Genomic DNA, 27,315 nt, shown 5'->3' on the forward strand with positions numbered 1-27,315 from the left:
CAGGCCCGACAACGCTGCAGCCCGCCGAAGTCCGCTACTCCGTGGATGTCACCGCACCACGTCATGGCTGACGCCGCTCGAAGTTCACGGATTCAACGTTTCGCACAGGCGCCACGATCCCCGACTTCGCGCATCGGCTTGTTTTCATTTCTTCACCAAGGTACTGTACCTGGAGGTCTACGCGACTCCGTGTCTGGCGCCGCTGGTGTCGGATTGTTGGGAACGACTCCGTTACGACGCCATGTTAACACCTCATCGAAGCATTTTGTGTTTCTAAGCGCTATTTTTTAGGTTAATCTTTAAAAATTCATAGCATGACTTATGTATGTCGGATTTTTGTCGTTTTGGTCTTGTTTTGTTTAGATAAATATTTCCTATTTTTCTAAACTGGTGTTGTGTCATTTTGTAGTGTTTTCACTAAGTTACTGTGTGTGTTGGTACAAATACTTTACGCCTAGTACTCTGAAGTTAAGCCTACTGCTCTGCCAAGCTACCAAGGGGGTAAGCAGGGGTTAGCTGAGGGTGATTCTCTTTTACCCTGACTAGAGTGAGGGTCATTGCTTGAACATGGAGTAGCCTGTCAACCAAAGACCCCATTTCTAACGCTAAGCATAATTTGTATATATTACTGAAATATATACTTAAAAACCACTTTTCATCTTTATTTTTAATTTATTTTGTGGCAGCCTTAATTGTACTGAGTGTAATACACATTTATAATATAGACTGATAATACATTCACAGTGCTTCCAGGGACCTCAAGGCACTAAAAATACACAAGTAAATTTTCCCTGCTTTGCCAAGCACAGTTAAATTCTGTGGATCTCTGCTTGCACACACAGGCATCTGTAGTGATCTTATTAATCAATAGACATCTCATGACATAAAATAGTGCATTTGCCATTGATTAGTTTACATTTTCATTTATTTTTCAATAAGGTATGCATTATTTGATATGTAGTTACTTGATGGTGAAAGATCAACAGAATAGTTCCGGAATATTTTGTTCTTTTTAGCAACGCCCTAGATTCCACCTCCACGTTCATTGACTCCTTTCTCATTGCAGTATTCATTCTTTTTGAATGCACTTCGAGTGCTGCTTTGAATAGTTAAGTTGGCCCAGATTTAACCTTTTTCATGTAACTCAGCAAGACATGCTGCGTGAAACGAAAGTGAGAGGGCAGTAATAGGCAATTTTTTAAAGATAAGGTACATCACTGTCTTCTGCCTGTGCTGGTGCACAATCTGAAGCCTAGCACCAAAACAGGCACCCGTGTACAAGGGTGGTTGTGTAACAGGCAGGATTGTTTTTGTGCAGGACGTGATAGCTTCCTGCACAAAAACAATCCTTAGAGGCGTCTTCCTTTTTTCGAGTGTACAGCAGAAGAAACAACAAGGAGAAATAAATATATTTCTCCTTGCTGGGGCTCCCCTGGGAATGCATTCATGTCTGACACATTTCCAGGTCTACCAGTGCTGGTAAATCTGGGATTCCTTAGAATGTATGGGTGGATGCGTGGGAACACCTTAGCTCCACCCATGTAACGCCTTCCCGGTGTATTGAAATGCAAGAGACCAACTTGTGCTGCCTTGCGTTAGAGCAACCTTCCTTGGCAAATCTTTTCTATGTGGTATGGTAAATCTCATCCTAGGTTTTGCATCATCCTGTGTCGCCTTGCATGGCCGGAGGGCAACACATAACCTTGATAAATCTGCCCTGTGCTGTCTGAAAAAGTCTGTGATAATAGCGTATGGTGTTCTGCTTCCCTTACCTTCCTTATGTACCTGTGTCTTTTTTAGATACTGTCAGATTATCCTGTGATCTGTAGTGTTTTAACACAGTGTACTATTCTTCTTAAAGAATTGTTTAATGAAAAAAAAAAAACTGTCTTCTGGTTTTTAAATTGAGCGAGAAAAATTTAATTTTGCAAGTGGCTTTGTGATCTGTGTGTGACTGGGAAGCCTTTGTTCAAAACCCATATTCCCTGCATGACTAAATTGTATGATCTAAGTCAAATCAGTTTACTTCATGTGAATAATTTACTTTTATATATTATGGCTTTTGAAAGCACTTTCAAGAATTTCGGTTTAAGATGGACTGTGTGCAAAAAACTCACTTGTGTGTTTTAGTAGCCTGTAATGTTCTAGCACCCACAACAATAATATTGGCCGTGGTGTAAAGGACTCCAGATATTTGGTTCACTTTGTTCACACCTGACGTTGTCAAGAAGGAGAGTTAATGAATGTTTTAAAGTTCATGTTTAGAAGCTTCCACTCCAAATTAATGTGAATGAATTGTTCTGATCTAATGTACTGAATTGAAACACATCCATACATTTTTTAAAGATTTTATTGTTGTATGCCATATGGGGCCACGTAGTATGATAGTAGCTAGGTATGTAGCAACACATTTTATCATACAGTCACAGAAGAACAGGGCTGGGCTATATACATCACTCAATCAACATTTATAGAGTGTGACAAATCCCCTGTGAGGGTCTTGAGGCACTGGAGCTTTATGCTGGGACATGGAGATCATTCGATCATCCAGGTCTTTAGTTTTTTTTTTTGAATGGCTGGAATGATAGTGCGGTCCTGGGGTGTGGAGGGAGGTTGTTCTAAGCCTTGGCTGCCAGATGAAGGAGCGTCCTCTGCTGTTTGCTTGACTGACCCGTGGGTGTCTGTGAGGGAGAAGGAAGCTGATCGGAGATGTCTGGTCGGTTGGTGGAAGGTCCGGTGTTTGATGTATGCTGGTCCTTAGTTTTGCAGGGCCTTGTAGGCTCGGGTCAGCATCTTGAACTGGTATCTCTTCTGAATCGGGAGCCACTGTAGTTTACTGAGATGGGGTGTGATGTTGTTCCTTCTGGGGGGGTCGAGTATGAGTCTTGCCCCTAAATTCTGTATTGTCTGGAGTCTCTTCAGGAGGCGTGAAGTGATTGTGTTTCTACATTCCACACTGCTGATGATGAGGGCATGCGTAACGGTCCCTCTAGTATTTGCTAGGACCCACCTGAAGATCTTGAGGAGCATGCAAAGGTTGTGAAAGCAAGCGGATGAGACTGCGTCAACTTGTTTCTTCATGGATAGCTTGCTATCCAGAATGATGCTGAGGTTGCCGTGTGGTCTGTTGGGTTGGGAGGTGTGCCAAGCTCTGCGGGCCACTCTCTGTCCATCGCGAGGTGTTGTTACCAAAGATGAGGACTTCTGTTTTTTCGGTGTTGAGTTTCAGACAATGGTCCTTCATCCTGTTCGCTACGTTTTTCGTGCATTTGTGGAAGTTAACTTTTGTGATGGAGGGATCTTTGGACAGTGAGAGGATGATCTGTGTGTGGTTGGCGTAGGAGATGACTTTGAGTCCATGTGGTGAGACAGCCAGGGGGTTATGCAGTTTTTAATGAGGTTTGGGCTGAGGAACGATCCTTGGGGGGGGCTCCACAGACGATTTTCTTGGGCTCTGAGGGTCTGCCGGTGAGGTACGAGGTTATGCTTTTGAGTGTGTTTCCTTGAATACCGATGTTCTGGAGTCCGTAGATCAGGATTTAGTGGGAGATGGTGTTAAACGCAGCTGACAGGTCCAGGAGGCCTCTGATGTAATCTGTGGCTTCAACCAGGGTTATAAATGCCCCAAATAAATGAATAAATATATAAAAAAATTATAAAGAGTGTATTTGAGACTAACATATGTGTACTTTTATAAGCTGTTTGGAGAAAAATGGTTGATTTTCCAAAATATATTTAATGCTTTATTTTGAAAATTGGGTTTCTAGTTGGCATGGTTTGTACTCTGTCAAAGTAGGGATCACAATCCTAGTCAGGGCAAGTAAGATGCACACTAAAAGTTTACCTATGCTCACTGTCTGGCAGCTTGGCACAGGGCAATCAGGTTAAACTAAAGATACTATGGGGGTCATTCCAACCTTGGCGGTAAAAGCCGCTTACCGCTATCAGAAGACCGCCAACATACCGCCGCGGTAAACCGCCACGGTCATTCTGACCCACAACAGGCAAACCGCCAAAATACAGACATCCACAAAAGTCCGCCACACCAAAGGCCAGCGAGAAACTGGCGATGACCAAACCTCCACCGTCACGCCAACAGAAATACGCCCACATTATCACGACCCACGAATCCACGCGGCGGTCTTTCAACCGCGGTATTCCATTGGCGGTACACACCGCTGCGCTCAATATACACACACACCTACAAAACCCAGCCACATTGGACAATTTACAAATACACACACCTGATACACATACACACACCACGCCCACACACCCAATACAATATAAAACACACACCCACATCACCCACAAATCCCCACTGCTACAGAATCGGGACCACGCACTGAGAAAAAGAGAACTGAGCACACAGACGCGCATTTTACTTTCAACCCAGCAATATTTCCACGCACTTCACACAACACACCAATACACATCACCACACAATCCACCCCACACATCATCCACACCACCCCATGGCACCGCAAAGACACCCCAGGTTCTCCGAGGATGAACTCAGGGTCATGGTGGAGGAAATTGTACGGGTAGAGCCACAGCTCTTCGGGACACAGGTGCAGCACACCACCAGTGCCAGGAAGATTAAGCTATGGAGCAGAATAGTCGATAGGGTCAACGCTGTGGGACAGCACCCAAGAAATAGGGACGACATCAGGAAGCGGTGGAACGACCTACGGGGGAAGGTGCGTTCAATGGTATCCAGGCACAACATCGCGGTGCAGCGGACTGGCGGCGGACCCCCACCTCCTCCCCCAGAATTTACAACATGGGAGGAGCAAGACTTGGCGATCCTGCATCCTGAGGGCCTCGCAGGAGTATCTGGAGGAATGGACTCTGGTAAGTCAAATCATCACTACTTCATCCCCCCCCCCACCCCACCAGCATACCAACTCATACCCCCACCCTCACCCTCACCCCCATCACATCCTGCTCCTTGCAAATGTCTCACCATCACAGCCCACCCATCCCAACACCAATCCCTGCATGCGACCACAAAGCATGGACACCCATCAACAAAGCATGCCCACTGCACATACCCATCCCCCACCAAATCACCGTCACAAAAGCCCCCACACGGGAATGCCAGCACTGGGGTACAAGGGCACCCACCCATTACACGCTATGGCACACACAAATGCAATAACCATACTTTTATACCCCTGCAGGACCCGAACGCCACGTCACCGTGCAGGAGGGTCCACAAATGTCCACTCCACCCCCAGAGGAGGCCCACAGTGAGGACAGCACCTCTGTCGACCTGGATCTAGATGACCAGCCCGGCCCATCGGGGACCTCTGGACAGTCAGTTCCCCTCACACAGCCACAGCCCATAGCAGACCATCCCCCCTCTGGGAACACAAGCACAGCACCCACCCAGCGGGCCCATCCCTCTGTCCCCAGGACACGTCAATCAGCGGTGTGTCCACCACTACAGGGCACCCAGGTTAACCCACCACCCCAACAACAACAGGGACCTGGGGGCAGTGGTAGTGGGCACACGGTCCAGGGGACAGAGGCCCAGGGAAACAGGGGAACTGGGAGGGCTGCTGTGCGACGGGGGGGGGGACAGGCCCAGGGAACCCACTCTCCACAAGTCCCTCTCCTCCATCATGGGAGCCTACCACCACTCCCAGGAGATGATGGCGACGGTCCTGGCCAGGTTTCAGGAGATCCAGCTTCAGCAGGAGGAACAGTATTTGGGGTTCAGGGAGGAACTACGAAACATCAGTTCCGCCCTGGCCACCATTGTAGGGGCTCTGAATCAGGTATTCACCACATTGCGGGACACTGTGGCAGGACAAAGGGCCCCTGACACTAGCATGGACCAAGAACTGCCTACCACCTCTGCCGGCGCTAGTGGACAGGAGGCCCCGACACAGGACCAACAGGCCACCAGCACCCACCCCCTGCAGAAGGAGAACCACCCCGCAAGCGGGCCCTGAGATCCAGGAAGAAGACAGAGTAAGATGTCAAGACCCCCGCCAGGAAAGGATACCTCCCTGAATGTCATCCCACTGTCCCACATTGACACCCTGTCCATTCTTATACTGCCCATGCTCCACTTTCCACAGGCATTTGGACAATGCACCTGTGATACTAATAGTCTGGACTCTGCCATGGACAATCCTCCACCATCACCCCTCACTGATTTGCAATCACCCACCAATATAGAGCACTGAAATAAACACAGTTATTGCACAAAACAATCAGGAGTCTGGCTGTGATTTTGTACTAATGTATTAGACATTACCGTCCCAAAATGCATATTTACATTGTGATGCCAACATACCACTGTCACACAGCTGTAGTCCATGGGGAAACAAAGCAGATGTCACGCAGTGGGGCCCACATCTCTGAAATTGGAAGGGAAAGTCACAACTCAGTTACCATACACTGGGGGAAAAGGACAGACAGTAGAGAGGTAGTAGGGGTTAAGTATATGTAATATGCTGGGTTGGAATCTTACCTGTGTGTCATTGAAAATACTGCTGTATTACTGTGTTCCTGTTGTCTATGTCGTCCTCTTCGGCTTCCTCGTCTTCACTCTCCACAGGCTCCACAGCTGCTGCAACACCACCATCTGGACCATCCTCCTTCAGAAAAGGCACCTGGCGTCACAAAGCCAGGTTGTGAAGCATACAGCAGGCCATGATGATCTGGCACACCTTCTTTGGTGAGTACAATAGGGATCCACCTGTCATATGGAGGCACCTGAACCTGGCCTTCAGGAGGCCGAAGGTCAGCTCGATCACCCTCCTCGTTCTCCCATGGGCCTCATTGTACCGTTCCTCTGCCCTTGTCCTGGGATTCCTCACTGGGGTCAGTAGCCATGACAGGTTGGGGTAACCAGAGTCACCAATTAGCCACACACGGTGCCTCTGGAGTTGACCCATCACGTAAGGTATGCTGCTATTCCGCATGATGTACGCGTCATGCACTGAGCCAGGGAACTTGGCATTAACATGGGAGATGTACTGGTCTGCCAAACACACCATCTGTACATTCATCGAATGATAACTCTTTCTGTTTCTGTACACTTGTTCACTCCTGCTGGGGGGGTACTAAAGCCACATGGGTCCCATCAATGGCACCTATGATGTTGGGGATATGTCCAAGGGCATAGAAATCACCTTTCACTGTAGGCAAATCCCCCACCTCAGGGAAAACAATGTAGCTCTGCATGTGTTTCAGAAGGGCAGACAACACTCTGGATAATACCTTGGAAAACATAGGCTGAGACATCCCTGATGATATGGCCACTGTTGTTTGAAATGACCCACTTGCAAAGAAATGGAGTACTGACAGCACCTGCACTAGAGGTGGGATCCCTGTGGTTTGGCGGATGGGTGACATCAGGTCTGGCTCCAGCTGGGCACACAGTTCATGAATAGTGGCTCGGTCAAGCCTGTATGTCAGTATGACATGTCTTTCCTCCATTGTCGACAGGTCTACCAGCGGTCTGTACACTGGAAGATTCCTCCATCTCCTCGCATGTCCCAGCGGACGGTGCCTATGAAGGACAACAGCGAGCACAGAGTCGATCAACCCACAGGTACGTAACCACAGCTTGCACAGAACACGATTCCAAATGCATTGAATGGTTTGTAGGAGTGTTGATGCAAGGCCTAGGTATGTGTGACACAGTTAAAAGTAAGCCATGTGGGCCCTTGAAATGGGTGCTGCCTGACCTGTGAAGTGTGACAATGGGATGTGAGGTAAATGCGCTGGCGTGGCACACCGTGGCGGTCGAAGACCGCGGCGCAAAACAGCATTGGTTAACATTGAACCCTATGGGTCTCAGGAGCCAATGACGATGTGCGCCGGCGGTCGCGGTACGCACCGCCGCGGGCGTGACCGCCACTCGATACCTGATCTTTGACAGGAGAGGACCTACACTGCAAGTGCTGCTGTGACCTCGGTCTGGAAGAGACAATGGCTCATGCGACTGGGGAAAGGGCCCCTGCCTTCACTGCTCAGGAATTGGAGAAACTCGTGGATGGAGTCCTCCCCCAGTAAGCGCTACTCTACGGTCCTCCAGACCAACAGGTAAGTACACTGGGACCATGCTTTGGGGGCAATGGCTGTGTTGAGTCGGGTGGATGAAAGATGGTGGGGAGGGGAGCGAATGAGGCATGCATCAAATGACGGATGACAGGATGTGCCACATGGCAAGGGTAGGGATGGGGGGCCACTCACATTGAGGGTGCAGAAGGTGATGACTCTTTTTCTCCCCCTGTACATTTCACATAGGTCAGCCCCCACCAGAAGATCGACATTTGGCGTGCCATCGCCAAGGACGTCCGGGCTCTGGGGGTCCACCACAGACGGGGCACCCACTGCCGAAAGAGATGGGAGGACATCCGACGCTGGAGCAGGAAGACGGCGGAGGCTCAGCTGGGGATGGCCTCCCAACGTGGGAGGGGTGCCAGTCGGACTTTGACCCCCCTGATGTCCCGGATCCTGGCGGTGGCCTACCCCGCTTTGGATGGGCGCGTGAGGACATCACAACAGACACAAGGGGGTGAGTACACTCTCATTCTGGTGACTTTGCGTGCAGTGGTGGTGTCTGGGTGGGGGAGGAGGGCTGTGGGTATCCCTAGGCCAGGGCGATTTCTGTAGCCTAGGCCCCTCCGTAAGGCATGGCCCTGTGCCCCCACCCCCCCACCTCTGTAGGGTGCCAAGTACAGCTATTCATGGCCCTGTGTCATCTATGTGTGCAGATGTCGTCCATAGGCTTGTAGGCCATGTCCCACGGATTGAGTAGTGGACCCCAAGTGCGCGGCGTAGTGCAGGGGGCTTCTGTGTCTGTCCTGTCCGCCAACGGTGTCGCCAATGCATGCACTCAACATGTCTTTATTTTCTCCCCCACCCCCCCCTTTTTTGTGGTCTTCCTGTTCATGTGTGCATTAGCATCATCAGGCGGAGGAGAAGTGGCATCGGAGCTCGAGGGAGCTGCATCCCACATGGCCCTGGAGGGCCATGCAACGGATTCCGAATACACCAGTGGGACGGAGGGCAAGGGGAGCTCCACAGCGGGGACTCGGGCAGACATAAGTGACACGGACTCGTCCTCTGAAGGGAGCTCCCTTGTGGTGGCGGCAACATCCGTGCCCCCCGCAACAACAGGTACAGCCGCCACCCAGCGCACCAGCACCGCCCTCCCAGCAGCCCCTCAGCGTTTGCCCCGTGCCCGCTCACCCAGGAAGGTGGGCATCTCCTTCGCCCCAGGCACCTCAGGCCCTGCCCCAGTCACCCCTGCTGCCCTCAGTGAGGAGATCATTGACCTCCTGAGGACGCTCACTGTTGGGCAGTCTACCATTTTGAATGCCATCCAGGGTGTCGAAAGAGAGGTGCACCAGAGTAATGCATACCTGGAGGGCATTCATTCTGGTCAGGCTGCCCTTCAGCGATCGTTCAACACTCTGGCCTCAGCACTGATGGCAGCAATTGTCCCCGTCTCTAGCCTCCCCCCTCCAACTTCCTCCACCCAGACCCTATCACCTGTACCTCTGCCTATCCCAGACACACCATCAGACCAGCCTGCACACACCTCAACACCCAAGGGAAGCTCAGGCAGACATAAGCACCACACATCACACAGGCATTCACACAAGCAACATCCACATACAGACATACCAACACCCACTGCCTCCACTGTGTCCCCCTCCTCCTCGTCTCCCTCCTCCCTCCCTGTCACGTCTCCACTCACACCTGCATGCATAACATCTCCAGCCACTACGTCCAGCGCACACACCAGAACCCCCCGCACACGTGCAGTCTCCACCCCCACTACCATTTACACGTCCCCTGTGTCCTCTCCCAGTGTGTCTGTCACCCCCTCTTCCAAGATACACAAACGCAGGCAGCCACCCACCCAACAGCCATCCACCTCACAACAGCCTCCAGCCCAAGCACCTGCACCCAAAGACACCAGACTTAAGACTCCTACAACCACAACCTCTTCCTCCACTCCCATACCCACTACACCTACCCGTCCCACTGGTCCTAAATTGCTATTCCTGTCCAAACTTAACCTCTTTCCTACAACACCCCCACCCCGTCCATCTCATAGGACTCCAGTCAGCACCTCAGCCACCACAAAACCGGGCCCTGTGATGACAGTCTGCCATGGACTGTGGAGTCCCCCACCCTCCAGGGCAGCCAGTTCAGTACGGAGCCAAGGCATGGGCAGCCCACCCCCGGAGAAACACCCGAAGATAGTCAGCGGCCGGCGCGAGAGGGTGAAAACACCAGGCACTAAAATCCCTACCATGGCTCCGGCACGAAGTGTGGAGACAGGTGGCACACCGCCCAAGGTGGGGAAGGGCCACAGGCGAACAGGGAAGGCTGGGAAGGGCAGCACGCCCGAGGAGAGCGCCATCAGCCCAGCTGGCCAGGAGGGCCCGCCAGACCCATCCCAGGTGGGCAGGAGGACACCAACAGGCCCGGTACTGCAGACCAGGAAGGCCCCGCCAGCCACCCGACAGATGGACAGGAAGGCCCCGCCAGCCACAGGACAGGTGGCAAATGACCTGCACGCCATGGCCTGATCCGCTGAACTGGGCCCGTCATCCCAAGCCCCGCTGAACTGGGCACCGCCGTCTCAAGCCCCGCTGAACTGGGCCCCGCCGTCTCAAGCCCCGCTGAACTGGGCCCCGCCGTCTCAAGCCCCGCTGCACTGGGCCCCGCCGTCTCAAGCCCCGCTGCACTGGGCCCCGCCGTCTCAAGCCCCGCTGCACTGGGCACCGCCGTCTCAAGCCCCGCTGCACTGGGCACCGCCGTCTCAAGCCCCGCTGCACTGGGCACCGCCGTCCCAAGCCCCGCTGCACTGGGCACCGCCGTCTCAAGCCCCGCTGCACTGGGCACCGCCGTCTCAAGCCCCGCTGCACTGGGCCCCGCCGTCTCAAGCCCCGCTGCACTGGGCCCCGCCGTCTCAAGCCCCGCTGCACTGGGCCCCGCCGTCTCAAGCCCCGCTGCACTGGGCCCGCCGTCTCAAGCCCCGCTGCACTGGGCCCCGCCGTCTCAAGCCCCGCTGCACTGGGCCCCGCCGTCTCAAGCCCCGCTGCACTGGGCCCCGCCGTCTCAAGCCCCGCTGCACTGGGCCCCGCCGTCTCAAGCCCCGCTGCACTGGGCCCCGCCGTCTCAAGCCCCGCTGCACTGGGCCCCGCCGTCTCAAGCCCCGCTGCACTGGGCCCCGCCGTCTCAAGCACCGCTGCACTGGGCCCCGCCGTCTCAAGCACCGCTGCACTGGGCCCCGCCGTCTCAAGCACCGCTGAACTGGGCCCTTCATCTCAAGCACCGCTGCACTGGGCACCGCCGTCTCAAGCACGCTGCACTGGGCCCTTCATCTCAAGCACCGCTGCACTGGGCACCGCCGTCTCAAGCACCGCTGCACTGGGCACCGCCGTCTCAAGCACCGCTGAACTGGGCACCGCCGTCTCAAACACCGCTGAACTGGGCCCATCCTCTCAAACACCGCTGAACTGGGCACCGCCGTCTCAAGCACCGCTGAACTGGGCACCGCCGTCTCAAGCACCGCTGAACTGGGCACCGCCGTCTCAAGCACCGCTGAACTGGGCACCGCCGTCTCAAGCACCGCTGCACTGGGCACTTGAGAGACTGTGGCTTTGCACTCCCCAGGATGGTACAATGGGCAACCCACCCACTGTAGAGACTTGAGAGACTGTGGCTTTGCACTCCCCAGGATGGTACAGTGGGCAACCCAACCACTGTAGAGACTTGAGAGACTGTGGCTTTGCACTCCCCAGGATTGAACAGTGGCCATGGAGGCCCCTCGTGGATCTTGCGTCGTGCACTCATCAGGCTGAGGTGCCCCCCCCCCCTTCCCTTCCCCCTGAGGTGCCTGTAGTTTTCCTATCTGATGCCCCTGCAGTGTTCTCTCCGTTGGAGTCAGGTATCCTGTGTGGGCTTTGCCCATGTGATTTGGGCCCAGTGGTCCACGGACAATGCCTGCTACAATGCTCGGACTTGTACATATATGTATATAACTGTTTTTGATGTGTAGATATATATTTATATATAATTCAGCCAGTAATACAATATATTCCAATGTTTATAATCATTTCCTTTTGTCTTTGCATTCTTCCGGGGGATTTTGGGGGGGGTAACTGTGATGTATTACTGTGCATTGATGTGTGTGTTGTAGTGGGTGAGGGTGGGGGTGGGTGTGTCGCGTATGTGTGTCCCCGTAATATTTTCTCCTCCCCCTCCCCTGTGTCGTAGGTGCAGTACTCACCGTTGTCTTCTGCGCCGGCGTTCGTGCTCCTGGTAGAGGAGCAGGAAGACAATCGCTGGGAGGATGTGGAGTTCGGGTTCCATGCTGTCCGGATTCCTCGTGGGGTGTATGGAGGTGAGCGTTTTCCGTTTGAAATGGCTGTTTCCGCCATGTTTTTATCGGCGGGGCTACCACCCCGGAAAAGGTGGCGGATTGGTGTGTTGTGATAGGGTGGGCGGTACATTGACTCCCGCCTGTCTGTTGGCGGTGACCACCGCGATGTTTTTTTGTGCCGCCGTGGCGGGCGGTGTGGTAATGTGGCGGTCTCTGTTGGCGGTTTCCGCCAGGGTCGGAATTCCATTTTTTTACCCGCCAGCCTGTTTGCGGTTTGGCCGCTGGTTTAACACCGACAGCCAAGGTTGGAATGACCACCTATGTGTAAAGTATTTGTGTACACACACAGTAACGTAGAGGAACAGCACAAAATGACTCCACACCTGCATAGTAAAAATAGCCAATACTTATGAGTCAAACAAAACCAAAATGACAAAAACCCAACAGGCTCTCACCCAGGGCTATTTGTTTGCACTGGACCGGGGCAAATCCAAAAGTTCAGACTGACCGCAATGGAAAACAGGCAGGGTACAGGACCTGCTGAAGGTACCTTGAGGCTTAGTAATGATGTGTTGATTCAAGGAGGGGATGTCATGCTTGCAGGCGATTTGCCATTTCCTGATCGAGCAACTTTGGTGATGCGTTGAAGTCCAGATGGTTTTGGTGAGTCGGCCAAGCTGGGGCTGCACTGTAAAGTCAGGGTTGTTGCGTCATGCAGTCGGCGAGCGAACACGCAGCTTTGCTGCAGGCAGCAGCAAAAGCGGTGTTTATACAGTAGGTTTCTCCACTTCCAAGTGACGCGCTGGTGTTGTTGCGAAAGTTCTTATGTTGCAAAACCACACTCCCTTTCAAGGGCCCAGGATAACATTTGGCACCACTTGGCAGAGCAGGACTCGCAGTGGAGGAGCCCAGGTGCTCGTAGCTAGATACGGGTGAAGTCTTTGATTTCCCTGAGACTTCAGAAACAGGAGGCAAACCTAGCCAGGCCTTTGGAGAAACTTTAGCAGGCCTTGAAAAATGTACTGCTCGCTCACTAGGGAGAGTCATATTTTATCAGGTTGAGCTTTTTTTAGGACCTACTTGCTCCTTCTGGTGAGATGACAAAGAACAGGTGTTTCGTTCAGTCAAAGTAAAGAAAAAATAAAGGCACCTTTAAGTCTTGTTCTTGTCACATTTGCTTTGAGTTCAGAGACAGAGGTCAAAAGTCAGTTTGTCATGTTTCCTTCTGACTGCAGAGTTCCAGGATTTTGTGAGGTGAACTGTCTGACCTGCTGTAAAAAGTGTGAAATGAAAGGCTGTAGAATGTAACACATAATATTTAAATAACTAAGTCAACTGTACAAACATTTCAAAATATGTTAGTAGTTGTGAAAGCCCGTTTTTTTGTACTCCTGTTTGATGCATTTTTTTTTTTTAACCCCTTCGCTGCCAGACCTTTTCCCCCTCCTGTGCCAGGCCATTTTTTGGCTATTTGGGGCAGTTTGCGCTTAGGCCCTCATAACTCTTTGTCCACATAAGCTAGCCAAGCCAAATTTGCGTCCTTTTTTTCCAACTTCCTAGGGATTCTAGAGGTACCCAGACTTTGTGGGTTCCTCTGAAGGAGGCCAAGAAATTAGCCAAAATACAGTGAAAATTTCGTTTTTTTTAAAAAAAAAATGGGAAAAAGTGGCTGCAGAAGAAGGCTTGTGTTTTTTTCCCTGAAAATGGCATCAACAAAGGGTTTGCGGTGCTAAAATCACAAGCTTCCCATCTTTCAGGACCAGGCAGACTTGAATCAGAAAACCCAATTTTTCAACACAAATTTGGCATTTTACTGGGACATACCCCATTTTTACAATTTTTTGTGCTTTCAGCCTCCTTCCAGTCATTGACAGAAATGGGCATGAAACCAATGCTGGATCCCAGACACCTAAACATTTCTGAAAAGTAGACAAAATTCTGAATTCAGCAAGGGGTCATTTGTGTAGATCGAACAAGGGTTTCCTACAGAAAATAACAACTGAAAAAGAAAAATATTGAAATTGAGGTGAAAAAAACATAAATTTTTCTCTACGTTTTACTCTAACTTTTTCCTGCAATGTCAGATTTTCGAAAGCAATATACCGTTACGTCTACTGGACCCCTCTGGTGGCGGGGATATATAGGGCTTGTAGGTTCATCAAGAACCCTAGGTACCCAGAGCCAATAAATGAGCTGCACCCTGCAGTGCGTTTTCATTCTATACCGGGTATACAGCAATTCATTTGCTGAAATATAAAGAGTGAAAATAGCTATCAAGAAAACCTTTGTATTTCCAAAATGGGCACAAGATAAGGTGTTGAGGAGCAGTGGTTATTTGCACATCTCTGAATTCCGGGGTGACCATACTAGCATGTGAATTACAGGGCATTTCTCAAATAGATGTCTTTTTTACATACTTTCTTATATTTGGAAGGGAAAAATGTAGTGAAAGACAAGGGGCAATAACACTTGTTTTGCTAATCTACGTTCCCCCAAGTCTCCTGATAAACATGATACCTCACTTGTGTGGGTAGGCCTAGCGCCCACGAAAGGAAATGGCCCAAAACACAACGTGGACACATCACATTTTTTCACAGAAAACAGAGGTGTTTTTTGCAAGGTGCCTACCTGTGGATTTTGGCCTCTAGCTCAGCCGACCCCGGGGGGGGTGTGGGGGGCAGAAATGGCCTAAAATAAATTTGTCCCCCCACCCCTCCCCCGGGAGCGACCCTTGCCTTCAGGGTCGCTCCCCCTGCGTGACATTGGCGCCAAAAAAAAATCCCCGGTGCCTAGTGGTTTCTGCCCCCTTGGGGGCAGATTGACCTAAAATCAGCCAATCTGCCCCCAAGGGGGGCAGAAATGGTCTAAATACAATTTGACCTAACAACAATAGGCCGATCTGCCCCCTGGGGGGGGGCAGAAAAGGCCTAAGATAAATTCCCCCTCCCCCAACTACCCCCTTCCTCCCCGGGAGCGACCCTTGCCTACGGGGTCGCTCCCCCTTCTTGACATTGGCGGCAAAAAATAAATCCCCGGTGCCTAGTGGTTTCTGCCCCCCTGGGGTCAGATTGACCTAAAATCGGCCAATCTGCCCCCAAGGGAACACCCCTTCCTATTTGCGAGTCACATTCCCAAATTGCGAGTCGGAATGTGGGAATGAGCATCGCGTTAGGCTGTTTGCATGGTGCAAACTGCGATTTTCGCAGTTTGCACCATGCAAAGAGCTACCTACATCTGGCCCTAAACTCCACTTTTTTCTATCTTTTTTCCTGATTCAAAATTACGTTTAAAAGATGTTTTAAGGCAATCCCTATACTAGCCCATGGGAGAAATAGTCCTTGCAACAGTGAAACACGAATTCAAGAGTTTTTCACTATCTGGAAATGTTAAACTTAACAGTACATGTGCAGATCTTTAAATACACTACATCATGCCCTTGGGGCGAACCAGGGCTTACCTTTGGGATGTCTTACATTTAATAAAAACGTAAGCTTTGGGCCTGGCAATTGGGTACACTTGCCAGGTCGAAATGACAGTTTAAACTGCACATACAGGCTCTGCAATGGCAGGCCTGGGGCATATTTGAAAGGCTACCGTAGTGGGTGGCCCATCAGTGGCATTTGACTTACAGGCCCTGGGCGCACATAGTAAATCAAATATGCCAATCATGCAGAAGTCAATGTTACTGTGTTTTAGACACAGAGCACATGCAAGTTAGCACTGGATAGCATGGGTAAATTGCTCAGAGTCATAAAGCCAGCAAAACCGATGTTCAGCACATTGTCAAAACAGGTCTGAAAGCAAAAAAAAAGTCAGGAGGAACCATGTCAAAAGTTGCCAGATCCATCTATATTTTAATGATAAACCATGCAGCGTTCGGGATACTTATTACTAATGTTATTATGTTGGTTCCATGTGCATTTCAGCTACGACTGTTAACACATTACTGTTGTAGAGGTATTCCAAATTGACTAAGCCTTTCTTTACATTACTTTTGGCAACCATGGCTGATGAACTGAGGTGATCAGTACTTTTTATCTTGCATATGGTGGCCACAAATGTAAAAGTGTATGATGTGATCACTATTACAACACTAATAATGCTAGTAGCGTGGGATGATTTTCACTAAACATTAGTAGCTACTATTACAGGCAAGGTTGGAGACCCCATGGATTCCCTCCATCTTTTATTGTAAATCAAAGCATGTGAATCTACGACTGACCCTACAGATTTGTTGCCTCATTTGTACCTCTCATGGACCTTTTGTTGATCATCTAATGATACCCACCAAGGGTAATTCTCAGGTCTGACCACCTTAATTTCCACTACATTGCCTAAACGAGATGAGGTGGATTGGTATGTAATGTAATGAAATGAGGTGTGAAATGTGGTGTTAGGTTCTTTTTTTCAAATCGGTTATTCAGAGCATGTTGACAGGAAATACTCCTAATGACACCTAATCTGGAGATCCATGTTTGCAATAAATTTCTTTTGTGTGCTACTTTCCAGTTAAAAGAAATATTGTGCATCACAAATAATATCAGAAATGGCACACATCCCAAATCTGTTTTCTCGCTTGGTTCCGATATACAGATTTTGACATTTACCTGTGTTGCTAATCTGTATTAAAGAAAATTGTCCTGAAATGTACAGAACTAAGCATTATTCCAGCTCCTGTAATTGACATTAATTGTTGTTATCACATTGCTACCAACACTCTGACAATACTGCTTAATTACCTTTTCCTGTAAGTCGATGCACACAGGGCAGTTTCTTGCATTAGTTGTCACTTTTTGTATTTGATAAAGTATGTGTCAAATGCCCTTGCCCTCAAGAACCCCTTTAATTACTGGGCTTGCTTTTACATTGCTTTGGGTCAGTGCAGAGGAATAACCCCCTCCGTAACAGCTTCTGCTCATTTCATTGGCACATTAAGCTTTTCAGTTCACCTCTGCAGTGCTTCTATTGTAATACGTGGGAGGTGCAGTATCCATGCACTCGCAATGGAGGCACATTGTTTTATTTGGTTTGTTGTATGTTTTTTTATGCCGAGGTGTTGCCTCACACCTCATTGACCTTTGCTTTGTTCAGAGCAGCACTCTGACTTGTACAGTCTCCATCAGCAATGCCGGGAGATTGAAGGGGGCACACTGGAGAACAGGGACATATGACTGGTGACTGCCTTCCCCTAGATTCATCTTTAGGTTTGTGCCACATATATTCCCAACTCATGCTAGCTAACTATAGAGCCCTACCTACTCAGCCGCTCTCCCTTCAGAAGAGTTACTGAGGCGGTAGAACAAGGATGTGTCACTGTCCTTTTGACCCTAGACTGTGTGTAAAAAGCTTTGTGTAGGCTCTGAACTCGAGACTCTGTACCTATGGAACAAGGCTTGCTCTTCTATTTGTCTATCCCTGTTCTCCCTATAATAGTAGTGATTTAGTATCTCTGTGATCTTCTTTGAGGACTGTGGGCATCCACTGTAGTGGATTTAGGTCATGGTGTGACTATGTTCAGTGACAGTGTGCTATGTTGCATTATTTTTTGATGTGGTATGTTACAGTATTATCTTACATGATATCTTATTATATTCTAGGTCAGTTTATGTTTAAGTGAGTTATGCCATGCTGTGAGAAAGTAGCCTCTTTCTAGCCTTGTTACCCCCACTTTTGGCCTGTTTCTGAGTGTATGTCAGGGTGTTTTCACTGTCTTACTGGGATCCTGCTAGCCAGGGCCCAGTGCTCATAGTTAAAACCCTATGTTTTCAGTATGTTTGTTATGTGTCACTGGGATCCTGCTAGTCAGGACCCCAGTGCTCATAAGTTTGTGACCTATATGTATGTGTTCCCTGTGTGATGCCTAACTGTCTCACTGAGGCTCTGCTAACCAGAACCTCAGTGGTTATGCTCTCTCTTTACAAATGGTCACTAACAGGCTAGTGACCAATTTCACCAATTCAGATTGGCATACTGGAACACCCTTATAATTCCCTAGTATATGGTACTGAGGTACCCAGGGTATTGGGGTTCCAGGAGATCCCTATGGGCTGCAGCATTTCTTTTGCCACCCATAGGGAGCTCTGACAATTATTACACAGGCCTGCCATTGCAGCCTGAGTGAAATAACGTCCACGTTATTTCACAGCCATTTACCACTGCACTTAAGTAACTTATAAGTCACCTATATGTCTAACCTTTACCTGGTAAAGGTTGGGTGCTAAGTTACTTAGTGTGTGGGCACCCTGGCACTAGCCAAGGTACCCCCACATTGTTCAGGGCAAATTCCCCGGACTTTGTGAGTGCGGGGACACTATTACACGCGTGCACTAGACATATGTCACTACATATGTATAGCGTCACAATGGTAACTCCGAACATGGCCATGTAACATGTCTAAGATCATGGAATTGTCACCCCAATGCCATTCTGGCATTGGGGGGACAATTCCATGATCCCCCGAGTCTCTAGCACAGACCCGGGTACTGCCAAACTGCCTTTCCCGGGGTTTCACTGCAGCTGCTGCTGCTGCCAACCCCTCAGACAGGTTTCGGCCCTCCTGGGGTCCAGCCAGGCTTGGCCCAGCAAGGCAGAACAAAGGACTTCCTCAGAGAGAGGGTGTTACACCCTCTCCCTTTGGAAAAAGGTGTTAGGGCTGGGGAGGAGTAGCCTCCCCCAGCCTCTGGAAATGCTTTCATGGGCACAGATGGTGCCCATTTCTGCATAAGCCAGTCTACACCAGTTCAGGGATCCCCCAGCCCTGCTCTGGCGCGAAACTGGACAAAGGAAAGGGGAGTGACCACTCCCCTGACCTGCACCTCCCCTGGGAGGTGCCTAGAGCTCCTCCAGTGTTCTCCAGACCTCTGCCATCTTGGAAAGAGAGGTGCTGCTGGCACACTGGACTGCTCTGAGTGGCCAGTGCCAGCAGGTGACGTCAGAGACTCCTTCTGATAGGCTCCTTCAGGTGTTACTAGCCTATCCTCTCTCCTAAGTAGCCAAACCTCCTTTTCTGGCTATTTAGGGTCTCTGCTTTGGGGAATTCTTTAGATAACGAATGCAAGAGCTCATCAGAGTTCCTCTGCATCTCTCTCTTCACCTTCTGCCAAGGAATCGACTGCTGACCGCGCTGGAAGCCTGCAAAACTGCAACAAAGTAGCAAAGACGACTACTGCGACCTTGTAACGCTGATCCTGCCGCCTTCTCAACTGTTTTCCTGGTGGTGTATGCTGTGGGGGTAGTCTGCCTCCTCTCTGCACTAGAAGCTCCGAAGAAATCTCCTGTGGGTCGACGGAATCTTCCCCCTTCAACCGCAGGCACCAAAGAACTGCATCACCGGTCCTCTGGGTCTCCTCTCAGCACGACGAGCGAGGTCCCTTGAACTCAGCAACTCTGTCCAAGTGACTCCCAAAGTCCAGTGACTCTTCAGTCCAAGTTTGGTGGAGGTAAGTCCTTGCCTCCCCAGGCTAGACTGCATTGCTGGGAACCGCGTGTTTTGCAGCTACTCCGGCTCCTGTGCACTCTTCCAGGATTTCCTTTGTGCACAGCCAAGTCTGGTTCCCCGGCACTCTAACCTGCAGTGCACGACCTCCTGAGTTGTCCTCCGGCTTCGTGGGACCCTCCTTTGTGACTTCGGGTGAGATCCGGTTCACTCCACTTCGTAGTGCCTTTTCTGGCACTTCTGCGGGTGCTGCTTGCTTCTGAGTGGGCTCTTTGTCTTGCTGGACGCCCCCTCTGTCCCCTCACGCAGTTGGCGACCTCCTGGTCCCTCCTGGGCCACAGCAGCATCCAAAAAACCCAACCGCGACCTTTGCAGCTAGCAAGGCTTGTTTGCGGTCTTTCTGCATGGAAACACCTCTGCACGACTCTTCACGACGTGGGACATCCATCCTCCAAAGGGGAAGTTTCTAGCCCTTGTCGTTCTTGCAGAATCCACAGCTTCTACCATCCAGTGGCAGCTTCTTTGCACCCACAGCTGGCATTTCCTGGGCATCTGCCCACTCCCGACTTGATCGTGACTTTTGGACTTTGTCCCCTTGTTCCACAGGTACTCTCGTCAGGAAATCCATCGTTGTTGCATTGCTGGTGTTGGTCTTCCTTGCAGAATTCCCCTATCACTACTTCTGTGCTCTTTGGGGAACTTAGGTGCACTTTGCACCCACTTTTCAGGGTCTTGGGGTGGGCTATTTTTCTAACCTTCATTGTTTTCTTACAGTTCCAGCGACCCTCTACAAGGTCACATAGGTTTGGGGTCCATTCGTGGTTCGCATTCCACTTCTAGAGTATATGGTTTGTGTTGCCCCTGTCCCTATGTGCCCCCATTACATTCTATTCTGACTATACATTGTTTGCACTGTTTTCTATTGCTATTACTGCATATTTTGGTATTGTGTACATATATCTTGTGTATATTTGCTATCCTTATACTGAGGGTACTCACTGAGATACTTTGGCATATTGTCATAAAAATAAAGTACCTTTATTTTTAGTATATCTGTGTATTGTGTTTTCTTATGATATTGTGCATATGACACTAGTGGTACTGTAGGAGCTTCACTCGTCTCTTATTTCAGCCTAAGCTGCTCTGCTAAGCTACCTTTTCTATCAGCCTAAGCTGCTAGACACCCCTCTACACTAATAAGGGATACCTGGACCTGGTGCAAGGTGTAACTACCCTTTGGTACTCACTACAAGCCAGGCCAGCCTCCTTCACATGCTACATTGATGACTGTTACTTTTGGTTTACAATTAGATTTCTTTTTCCAGCATGTGTTTTGATACTGCGTATTTGTGTGCCTTCCCACCCGTCAAGTGGATGCCAGGCACTCTTTGATACTGACACACAATGACCTTTGTGTTTTTCGGGTGAGAGTGGCTCGAAAACACCAGGCTTACAAATTTATAAGGGGTAAAAGGCCACTTTACTAGAACAGATTTGGTGAATAATAAACACAACCCTGGCCGTAGACCGTACAAAACTAACCAGCCTCACTAAACATTACAAAATCACTTACGCACCAAAACCCTCTCTAATAAAGTTTACCCCCTGTAATGACCCCTCCCATCCCAACTTTGTACCAAATGGCATACCCCTCAGCATCGTTCTCCACCCGTGTAGTAACCCTTGTCCCTTCATCCTTTTGCTATATGCCTGACCTCATTGGTCTGCTTTCGTACCCCCTCCATCTAATCAATGGCTTTTTACCCTCCTACTACCAGACCCACCTACCAGCGGCATAACAGCTACAAAATATAGACCTGCCACATGAAAGTCCCTGAGAATAAAAGAAATTAGCCAATCAAACCACGATATCCCAAGTAACAAAAACCCACCTGACCAAAGAAAAACTTTGGGAAGGGCGGGAGGGATGACAGCTATAGAAACTACTCCCTACTCCTGGATGTGACAATGGCCAAAGACGCTAACCACAACCCCTCTTAAAAACCTCTCTGATGTCCCACCCTCTACACTAAAATGCCCACCCTTTACGTGATGGACTGGACCACCATGCCTGACTGTCCCAGAGGGAGACCAGGCAAGCCCGACTCCCCCCAATCCCCTATCGGGCGAGAGAGGCACAAAAGCGCCACGCTCACAGATTTATAAGGGGTAAAAGGCTGCTTTAATAGAACAGGTCTGGCGAATAATAAACACAGCCTTGGTGGTAGGCCTTGCAAAAATAACTAGCCTCACTAAACATAACAAAAACACCTTCGCATTCAACCCCTCCCTCTAATAAAGTTTACCCCCCTGTAATGACCCTTCCTATCCCAAACTTGTACCCAAATGCCATACTTCTCTGCCCTGTTCTGCACCTGCGTAGTTACCATTGACCCCTTCATCCTTTTGATCCTTGCTCATTATCCATGACCTTTCATTGTTCTGCTTTCGTACCCCCCCATCTAATAAATGTATTTTTAGCTGCCAGATAGGAAAACCCAGAGGTGTTTTCCTGCTCCACCCCAAAAACTTGCAATTGACCGAAGTGAGAAACCTAATCCCTCAATCTTTCGCCCAAAAGATCTGTAATCTTCAAACGTAGTTCCTGTAAGTAAATCTCATTATCAAAAAATGACAAGTGTACCTCATCTTGTCTGAAAAGAGAAACAGCACCGTGAACAATCTCCTTGTGCTAAACTGAAATATCATGCCTTCTACAAAAGCCTTGCTTCTCCCTGTGAACCTTCTTCCTCTCAATGGATCCAAGATTCCTAGCTCCCCTACAATACCACAGAGGCACCAATTCTGTTCACAAAATATGCGTGCCATCCCATTTCACTCTGATCCAAAACAAATCGACTTTCATTGCCTTCATTAAATCTATCCCTGATAAGGACACCAACTTGTTTTTACCCAGGTGAACCACCAACAATTCTGGACAAAAGCCTGTATTCTATATCATAGAACACCTAACAATTCATCCCATTGCATGACACTCTTCCCTCCCTGCCAAATGAATACTCGAGCTCCATATAAACCCAGTTGAGGACCAACATGCCTCTTTTGCTGTCTGCTTTGCAGCCCAGCAAACAAAAGAATGCCCAACTATCCAAACTGTAGAATGCCCCTCACACAGCTTGAAACGAAAAATAAATTAGCCCCAAGCTCATGTACAGAATTGCAGTACCATTAATTTATTCTTTGCAACAATCAAGCGAGTACGAGCTAATGTAGCGCTTAAAATATTGTGACTTCCACTGCCCCAAATGCATAGTACTACCATCTGAAGAACCCAATCTCCTAGCTTCAGTGGCCGCTCCTATACAAAAATAGTGTGTTCCATAGTCCCTGGGTGAAATCCCAAACTTACCAAGTGATTTTCTCAGAAGCAATAAAACCTGAAAAAGATGCAGTGGGGACCCATCTTTATATAAAAACACATAATTTGCATCAGCTGGCAAATATGGTGCAAAAGAGAACCTGCAAGACACTTGATAGGATGGAGGGGCCACTGGGTGCATCAGTATTTCCTTCCATTAACCCAATCGATCTGTTTTGGATGTAACCAGCCAAGTTCGTATCCCCTCAGTCCCTGCCCTGAGATTTAAAATCAATAAACCATCCTAAAGTCAGATGAAGCCTGAGCATAATTCTGACGGATAGACTGTGCAACTAATTGCTGAATCAAGGTCGAAATTCTCATTCTCCTAGAGCCCAGAGCTCCTGTGGTATCACCGTTTTCTGCGCATCCGCTTCCAGTGCAAGCCCATGCCCATTGAATCTCTGCTGCTGTGGACAAGATAGTGCATTTGGGATTATCATTATTGACACCTGGAATGTAACGAGTCATAAACAAAATAGAATTTCAAGCAGCCTAATGGAAAGATCAGCAGCAGCTTTAGAACTTTCTCATTGCGCACTTTCTGGGAATTGACTATGCTCACCACCGTTTGATTGTCTACATGGAAATTCACACACCTGTTGGCCATCCTCTCAGCCCAAAGCACTAGGGTGACCACCAGTGAGGAGAACCTCTAAGAATGCAATGTTATCTCTGATGGACTTCCAAGCTACAGGCCACACTTTTGCAACCCAATGACCATCCCAAAACAGACCAAAGCTTTGTGCTCCTACAGCATCTGAAAGAACTTGCATTTGCCACAGCCACTCCTCATCATCGCACCACATTGTCACACCATTGAAGTCCTTAAGAAAGTTGATCCACATTCTGAGGCCTGCCCAAATGCTAGTGTGTAATCATATCTGATGATGCGGCAAGACAGCACCTTTAACGGAGAAACCAAGTCACCTGCAAATCCACGGTCTACTCAAACCACGCAGCAAGCAAAATTCAAGTGACCTAGAAGGTACTGAGTGTGTCTCAATTCCAGTTTAGGCTTGCACACTGCTTCTTCCAACAGAGAAATTAGATTGGTTACTTTGTCCTTACCCAAACCAACCTCCATTGCCTGGGAATCAAACTCAATTCTTAGAAAAGTAATGTTGGTTGTGAGACCTCTGTTTTTTCTGGGATTAAGGGAACTCCCAACTCCTTTATAGATGCTTGAGAACTCTGTAACATTCTCTGACATGCTTCTGAACCCATTTACCCACCAGAAGAAAACCATCCAGGTGATGCACAATATGACGTTCTCCACAATGGCTCTGGAAAGACTATTGTAAGAAGGAACTGAATGTTTCAAACGAAGAACATGAAACTGAGCAGCCCATCAGCAACATTCTCTCAATAAATATGGAACCATCAACCTGTAGACCGAATAAGGAAAAATCATCTAGGTGCTCTGGCAACAGTCGAAAAGCAGATTGGATATCAAATTTGGCAATTTCTGCAGCATTTCACAATGCAATAGCTTCATCTACCGAAGCATAATTTACCATGTAGTCATCCTATGCTATAAAACCATTAACAGAACCTCCCAGGGTCCAAGATAAATGAAGATTGAGCCACAATTTCCCTTCCTGTTGTTTAGGAACCAACCCCAAAAGTGAAATAGTAAAATCTGGCAGGGGCCTGTAAGAAAATGGACCTACATTTTTCCCTGAGCCAATTCTTTGTGCAGCTTAGCTCTAATCACTTTTGGATTATCTAGAGCAGACTTCAAATTCCTTGCCCATCTTCTGACTCTGGGTCACTGGTAACATAACTGAAAAACTTTGAAAAAACCCTAATACAAACATTTGGCTTCCTCCCACTTTGGATAGAACCGAAGCCAATGGCTCAAAATCTGAAACTTAATAGGAGTAGGGCCCTTTTCCCACCACCTGTTACATCTGGCCCCTTCCTCTATCCCCCCCTGCCTGGGTTACCTTGACATCCCGACTGCACCCCGTCAACACATTGGACCAATGGATGCTTTCCTCCGCAATTGGAGCAATCATGCCAAGACTTACATTGGAGTCGTGTACAACCCCCCCTATTGAAGGACCAGCAGGACCCATTTTGGGGAAATTGACCTCTCCCAAAACTCCCCACCCCAAATTTGGTGGGGTGCCCTTGAAAGGGCTTATATTGCAACAGTAAACCATTGGCAGTGTGAACTACAGGAATATTCTTAGCAGTACGAAGCCACTACATCCAAAGTTCATCATCTACCCCCCCATTCCTTCTCAGGATTTATAGCCTGCTAGCTCGAAATTCCTCTTCAAACCGAAATCCTCCAACCAAACCCCCATAATCCATTGTATTTGAAAAGTGCAACACATCACTCTGGATACCGCTCACAGTACACACTTGCAAATATGAGAAAAGCAGAAATTCTATTTTCATTGGTAGTGAGCATCTTAGGCCTACATGCAAGCTCCCATCCCTCCTCTTTGGATCCCTCCATTGCCTGCACTTACCTGTGCTATAATTTAAAGACGTTGACAAATTCTCCTTTACAAATCTTAACCTTCATCTGTTGGGGTAGATGCGCCCCCAAAGGCATCGACATGCCCATATAAGGTCATTTTTTTACGCTACCCCCTGAAACACCTTTCATCTTACCTGACTTGTCTATTATTGAGCTAAACTCTGATTCTTTACCTTTTTGGCCATCCTCCTTAGCCATATTCGATTTGTCAGCCTTATGTTCCCCCCACACCTGTTTGAATAACCACATCCTTACCATCTGGAGTGCCCAAAGCAACCTTTGACAATAGTTTTTTCGGACTATGACCCACTGCAACTGAGATCACCCTGACAACCTTCTCCCTGCCCCCCCGCCTTGGATTTTCCACCCATCGATCCCTGCTTACCTCTAGGGACTGACTGATGCTGACTCTGGAGTCTTCTATCCGAGTTATCACCACCCAGGTTGCACTGTACCATCTTCAACACCGATCCTCTGAAAAACACCAAAACTACAATCATTAGCAGACTCCAAAGCCCTGGCTATTGTAATGCAGACGACTGGATCAGCAACCACCTCATCAACCAAATCAACCTCCTCCAAATTCCTTCCTCATCAAAATCCAATATTTCTTCTTCCAGACCCTGAAAACCCACAATGCCCCCACCGCCCCAGCTGGTGCTTGGCTGCTCTCCATCCTGTGCGCAACTATCCGGTCCAACTGCAGCGCTGACCATGTCTCTCGATGTCAAGCAGGTTGCACCGGAACCTGCTCTCACTACAGACCGGTGTCCATGGGTTGCTCCAACTCCCACCAGTTTCCATACAATAGGGGCTGCAACTTTATGCCGTTGAAGGCACTTCTCCTCAGGACCGCCCAGTCCAGAAGAGGCTCCACTCCCAGAGAAACTAACAACCGCCCCGGATTGCAGGCAGAAACTGAAACTTTCCTTACTCTTGAGTACCACTATTTGCCAAATAATTTTAATATTGTCGCTCATTACACAAATAACCTGGACTAATCTCCCCCAGAAACCCTAACCCCCTCATAGATAAATTCTGTTACCCCTCCTATAATGTGTAATTATCAACAGCCTACCTCTGAACCTTGTTCAGCAAGGGGCTAACCCACGCAGGAACCAGTTGCTCAAAATACTCATTTGCCTAATAATTCTGCACTCCCTGTAATGTAAATTATGATTATGGATTTCCATCTTTCTAGCAAGCTCAGGAGGACAGGATCCATGTCAGATTTTGAAGATATCCACATAAAATAAGTACAGTACAGTGAATCGAAATGTAATTTGTTTACATATTCTGTAGTTATTGCGAAAATGACATGGATCCAGCCCATCGAGACCTATGTTCTTAGTCTCTTGAGCAAAATGTGCCTAATATTGGCTTGTTTTGTATATACATTTTGGAGCTTCCAGTTCTAGGTGCTGTAGTTAGTAGACGCTCGAATTTCCCACCTAAACAACACTCCCTGTATCAACATCACAAGGATAAAAGGCCGGATTGACTTCTACAGATCTCAACCATATAGGTGTCTACAGCATACACTCAACTCGCTGAGCCATTGTGTGTTTTTTTTGGCATAGTGAGGCACAGTGCTTTTAGTGTAAAATGTATACGGTAGGTTTGTTTGATATAGAAAAGGA

At 48.8% G+C, this 27,315-nt stretch overlaps 1 protein-coding gene and 1 long non-coding RNA gene across 4 annotated transcripts in view; one reads left to right on the forward strand and one right to left on the reverse strand.

Annotated features, from left to right (window-relative positions):
• LOC138250355 (uncharacterized) overlaps positions 1 to 27,315 on the reverse strand; it is a 181,222-nt gene that overhangs the window by 23,669 nt on the left and 130,238 nt on the right. For all 3 annotated transcript variants that reach the window (XR_011194942.1, XR_011194941.1, XR_011194940.1), the window contains one exon: positions 26,061 to 26,149. This is a non-coding gene — a long non-coding RNA (uncharacterized lncRNA). The remainder of the gene's footprint in view (positions 1 to 26,060; positions 26,150 to 27,315) is intronic.
• Positions 1 to 27,315, forward strand: part of TGDS (TDP-glucose 4,6-dehydratase) — a 377,842-nt gene that overhangs the window by 12,062 nt on the left and 338,465 nt on the right. The window lies entirely within an intron of this gene.

The sequence above is a fragment of the Pleurodeles waltl genome, chromosome 8 (assembly GCF_031143425.1).
Source record: "Pleurodeles waltl isolate 20211129_DDA chromosome 8, aPleWal1.hap1.20221129, whole genome shotgun sequence".
NCBI lineage: Eukaryota > Metazoa > Chordata > Amphibia > Caudata > Salamandridae > Pleurodeles > Pleurodeles waltl.